Consider the following 6,461-nt stretch of genomic DNA (forward strand, 5'->3'; position numbering starts at 1 on the left):
CGACGCAAACGCCACCCAGCGGGCACCGAAGTATTGCACCTACGATCAGAAGGCATACGAAGCCGTACGCCTGTCGGATCGAAGCCAAAAGCCATTGTATCTTGGTTTGAGGATTCAAACTAAAGATACGGCGCGGTAAATTTGAAAGTACGCCGGTGTATCAGTAGATACGCCGGCGTACTTGCACTGTGAATCTGGCCCATGGTATTCTTCCATACAAACATACCTGTCCTACATCAGATTTATTATCAGTTACATGGATGGAGGATTACCCTGGGGGGGGACCAGAACTTAGGTCGTCCCTCCACCAGCGGGAGTTAAGCGAACGGAGGACAATAACTAACTTTTGGCCGAGGCAATCCCATATTTTTCCAGATTTTTTAAGGGCATTTTCGGGGAGCGATCCGGGACCACGGCGCGGCTATTTGTTTATAGCCGCTCCGTCGCGATCGCTCCCCGGAGCTGAAGAACGGGGTGAGCCGTGTGTAAACACGGCTTCCCCGTCCTTCACTATGGCGGCGCATCGATCGCGTCATTCCCTTTATAGGGAAGACACGATCGATGACGTCATTCCTACAGCCACACCCCCAAACAGTTGTAAACACATACTAGGTGCACCCTAACTCCTACAGCGCCACCTGTGGTTAACTCCCAAACTGCAACTGTCATTTTCACAATAAAGAATGCAATTTAAATGCATTTTTTGCTGTGAAAATTACAATGGTCCCAAAAATGTGTCAAAATTGTCCGAAGTGTCCGCCATAATGTCGCAGTCACGAAAAAAATTGCTGATCGCCGCCATTAGTAGTAAAAAAAAAAAAAATAATAAAAATGCAATAAAACTATCCCCTATTTTGTAAACACTATAAATTTTGCGCAAGCCAATCGATAAACGCTTATTGCGATTTTTTTTACTAAAAATAGGTAGAAGAATACGTATCGGCCTAAACTGAGGAAAAAAAATGTTTTTATATATGTTTTTGGGGGATATTTATTACAGCAAAAAGTAAAAAATATTGCTTTTTTTTCAAAATTGTCGCTCTATTTTTGTTTATAGCGCAAAAACTAAAAACCGCAGATGTGATCAAATACCACCAAAAGAAAGCTCTATTTGTGGGGAAAAAAGGACGCCAATTTTGTTTGGGAGCCACGTCGCACGACCGCGCAATTGTCTGTTAAAGCGACGCAGTCCCGAACTGTAAAAACACCTTGGGTCTTTAGGCTGCATATTGGTCCGGGGCTTAAGTGGTTAAAGAGCGGAAGGGCAGAGTCAATGAGGGCCCTCCACTGTGCAACCATGGGGGGGCTCAGGCTGCCTCCACGTAGTCATGATGGCCTTTCTAGCATAGAAGGAGGCATAGAAAATTAGTAATCATTATCCCACTGAAATGTAATAGGAAGATAAAGAGGAATCTATTACCACACCCATTTTCCTAATTTTATGTTTATATATGACCTACAGTATAATATATCCACCTGTGTGTGGTGAATTATTTAGATGGTGGATCAATCACGATGCCTGACACCCGCCAATAAGTCAAAAAAAAAAAAAAAAACTGCCAACACTTTTGAAACCATTGCTTGACTCCCACTGAATGACATTATTATTATACAGGATCTATATAGAGTCAAAGGTTTACACAGCGCTTTACAATTTAAGCAGAGGGGTGGGTGTCTCCCAGTGATGTCATTGATCATATATGGACATGATCAATACTGGTCAATGATTTCATTGGGATCCCCAATTTCGTTGCTGTGGCAGGGACCAGGAGAATATTATTATTGTAAAGGATCTATATAGCACCAACAGTTTACGCACTGAAGGGACAGCACAATTACAATTCAGTTTAATACAGAAGAAATAGGAGAGCCCTGCTTGTGGAGCTTACAATCTAGGAGGGAGTTTAGATCGTGAGCTCCATAAGCAAAGCCCTCCTAATCCTTCCTTTCGGGTCGAGGTCATGGACCTTGCTTTGTACACTGGTTGGGAGGATGAAATTGTCCAAAATGTATTGGTATGCTGACGCCTTAAGGGGCCAAGCCCAACCCCTGAAAAACAACCCCACACCATAATCCCCCCTGTACCAAATGATTTGGACCAGTGCACAAAGCAAGGTCCATAAAGACATGGGTGAGCGAGTTTAGGGTGGAGGAACTTGACAGTCCTGACTTCAACCCAATAGAACACCTTTGGGATGAATTGGAGCTACTGCGAGCCGGGCTTTGTTGTCCAACATCACTGCCTAAACTCACAAATGCACTTCTGGAAGAATGGTCAAATATTCCCATGGAAACACTCCTAAACCTTGTGGACAGCCTTGCTAGAAGAGTTGAAGCTGTTAAGGCTACAAGGGGTGGGCCAACTCAATATTGGACTCTTGGGTCTTGACGCTGAGCGTGCATCCGGCGGCTCGCGGAAAAGGAGCGATCAGGAGTTTTCAGATCATGTGACCGCCATGACAGCCAATCCTGTGCGGTCACTAGGCATAAGCCCCTTCCCTGCCTCCTGGCATAGAAAACCCCTTTAAGGGGGTTATCTTTTTTGATCATTTTTATTCCTTTTACAAGCAATGTAAACATCCCTTGAAATAAGGAATAGGGCACGATGGGTCATCTTTACAGAGAGATCTGGAGTCTATAAGTCCCCACATCTCTCCTCTTGCCTGGAAATCATCTCCCGGATTCATCTGCAGGGGCCAGAAGTGACATTATAATGTCGCGCCTGGCTTTCAAAGGTCATAGAGACTGCCAGGGAGCATCTAGTCTGTGGTATTCTCCATGGTAAATGTACACCACCAGACGATTCATTCTCCAGCTTGCTAATCACATTAGAAGCACCAGAGGGACTGTAAAAACTATCAAATGGCTGAACAACCACTATGGTTGTTTTTATGTTGCTGGGAATTGCCGGCAGAAAAAAAAATATATATCTGAATGATAATGTTAATTGGTTAATTATTCAATGAAAGGATGTCAGATGGGAATCAGCCAACAGAGCCATCAACTGAGAACATTTTCTCATCTCGTTTTTTGTCTTTTTAACTCTCGTAATTTTGCAGACTTTCTCTTTCTATTTATCTGGTTATTTCCATTACTTCTATACAAACTATATCTCTTTTATTTATTTTTATTTGCTGCTTGCAGCTAATGGATTACATCAGTGTTCCAAAAAAGAAAAGCCCCATTCTAAACATGCTTTAACACAATATCACAAAATTTGGTGCCAGTTATGAGCGCACAGTTTACAACAAATATAAAATAGTTGTTTTGTGATTAATATCTATTATGTCTTTATCAGGGAAAATACCATTTTGTGCCAGTAATCAGTGCATAACGTACAAAAACAAAATGGCAATTTTGTTCATATTTTATTTGATTTTTTTACACAATGCACTGATCATGAGCACAAAATTGCAGTTCTGATAAAAAAAAATTAAATATATAAAGATGTATGTAACCTATATAAAGAGAAAACCAATATTGTGAGAGTTAGATCAAGGGAGACAAACATAAAAGAAGAAAAAAAAAGAAATATTATAGATATGGAAAAATAACTTTTGTGAGAGAATTAGAGAAGGTTGAAAACGCAAGAGAGACAGAAAGAAAGTGATTGAAGAATGAGAGATGGTTGAGAAATGAAGAAAGAAAGAAAGAAAGAAAGAAAGAAAGAAAGAAAGAAAGAAAGAAAGAAAGAAAGAAAGAAAGAGGAGAAGAACTTTAGGTCTGGGTCACACCTATGCATTTTTGAGTGCGTTTTCAGTTTTGCAGAAACACACTACAGTCCATTTAACATGGTTTCCTATGGATTTAGTTCACATATGTGCATTTTATGGAAAGGGCCGAGGACTTTTTTTCTGTTTTTTTTTGGTTCCATAGACTTCAATGGATCAAAAATGTGTATTGAAAAACGCAAAATGCACCTGGAATATGCAAACTGCAAACTGCATAGGTGTGAATCAGGCCTAAAACTGGATATGCACCTGTAGAATCTTTCTCAAATGTTCGTATGGAAATTTTGAAAAATTGTCCATCAAAACATTCAGGCCCCGTTTACACCTGAGCGATTTTCTGCTTGAAGCTATAAAGCGCTCAAAAAGCCAAATCCCATTAATTTCAATGGCCCTTGTTCACATCTGAGCATTCTGTTACATGAGCTTCTTTTTGGCAGATTACAAGCGTTTTTGGGGCCCCATAGACTTGAATAGAAATGCCTGACTTGAGCTTTTTACGAGCTCTTCACCCCTAATTTCCTCTCCTATAACCCCCCCCCCCCAGTGCTTTCTATTGGTTAAAAAAAAAATCATGAAGTTGTACAACGCTTGTACTGTAATACGCTTCTTAAACACAAAAAAAATCGATACGCTCAGGGGTGAATGGAGCCTCAATCTGGCCATCATTGAGCCAAACTACATTTGTTCTAGAGCCCCTAAAATTTCATCTAGACCTTCTACTTGAATGGAGCTCCAAACATTTTAATCCGGTTTCTTATGTAACTAGAATATGCATATTACGATTTGTACAATGTTTTTTAAACAAGAAAATTCAGTTCTTTCCAGCCCGCTCTTAGAATTTTCTCATCACTGTGAAAATGATGGCCGATCTGACTCCTCTAACCATTAGAAGATCATAAATATTCTTAAAATTTAAATTTTAACCAGTTAAGCCCCGGACCAATATGCAGCCTAAAGACCCAAGGTGTTTTTACAGTTCTGGACTGCGTCGCTTTAACAGACAATTGCGCGGTCGTGCGACGTGGCTGCCAAACAAAATTGGCGTCCTTTTTTCCCCACAAATAGAGCTTTCTTTTGGTGGTATTTGATCACATCTGCGGTTTTTAGTTTTTGCGCTATAAACAAAAATAGAGCGACAATTTTGAAAAAAATTCAATATTTTTTTCTTTTTGCTGTAATAAATATCCCCCAAAAATATATATAAAAACATGTTTTTTCCTCAGTTTAGGCCGATACGTATTCTTCTACCTATTTTTAGTAAAAAAAATCGCAATAACCGTTTATCGATTGGTTTGCGCAAAATTTATAGCGTTTACAAAATAGGGGATAGTTTTATTGCATTTTTATTAATTTTTTTTTTTTTTACTACTAATGGCGGCGATCAGCAATTTTTTTTCGTGACTGCGACATTATGGCGGACACTTCGGACAATTTTGACACATTTTTGGGACCATTGTCATTTTCACAGCAAAAAATGCATTTAAATTGCATTCTTTATTGTGAAAATGACAGTTGCAGTTTGGGAGTTAACCACAGGTGGCGCTGTAGGAGTTAGGGTGCACCTAGTGTGTGTTTACAACTGTAGGGGGGTGTGGCTGTAGGAATGACGTCATCGATTGTGTCTCCCTATAAAGGGGATGACACGATCGATGCGCCACCATAGTGAAGCACGGGGAAGCCGTGTTTACATACGTCTCTCCCCGTTCTTCAGCTCCGGGGAGCGATCGCGACGGAGCGGCTATAAACAAATAGCCGCGCCGTGGTCCCGGATCGCTCCCCGAGCGGACCCGACCTCCGCATGTAGCGGGGGGGGTCCCAATCGGACCCCCCACCCGCTAATAGGCAAGGACGTACAAGTACGCCCATGTGCCTGTACGTGCCATATTGTGGACGTATATGTACATGCGGGGTCGGGAACTGGTTAAACAGTTTAAAAAAAAAAGTTCTACTAGTGTATATCCGAGCTTTAGCTAGTGAGGGAAGAACTGTGAGGCCTCGTACACACGACCGAGGAACTCGACGGGCGAAAAACTCACCAGTGTGTTAGCAAAGCAAAGGAATTCTCTTTGCCAACACTGAACCCGCCTCTCAGCCAAATCAGGTTGCCGGGTCTGTTACCGGTCACCAGATTGGCTGAAACGTCAGGTGCTGTGATTGGACGCCTGAGAGAGGACGGAAGAAGACATGGAGGACGTGCAGGAGACCGCCACTGACCCGCTGTGAGACAGGTAAGTGCCAGGCAGCATCTGATGGGTCACAGTGGTGGCAATTGTTGGGTACACTGGCAGCATATGATGGGGCACAGTAGTGGCAATTGATAGGCACACTGACAGAATTTGATGGGGCACAGTAGCAGCAATTGATAGGGCACACTGGCGGCAATTGATGGGCACAGTGTCAGCAATTGATGGGTACAGTGGCTGCGTTTAATGGCACAGCAGTGGCAATTTATGGGCACAGTGGCTGCGTTTGATGGCACAGTAGCAGCAATTTATGGGCACAGTGGCTGCGTTTGATGGCACAGTAGCAACGTTTGGCACAGTAGTTGCGTTTGATGGTCACAGTGGCTGAAATTGATGTTTTTTTTTTCAGTTTGTTTGCGCCCCCACAAAAAAATTTGGAGCACCAGCCGCCACTGCATTTAAAGCAAACTGTTTGCTGACTTCTCCAAAGTGATTCTGCCATTTTTTAGATCCCTTAATGATAAGTATAGAGTATACGATCAACTGT

Source organism: Rana temporaria, chromosome 4, assembly GCF_905171775.1.
Source record: "Rana temporaria chromosome 4, aRanTem1.1, whole genome shotgun sequence".
Classification (NCBI taxonomy): Eukaryota; Metazoa; Chordata; class Amphibia; order Anura; family Ranidae; genus Rana; species Rana temporaria.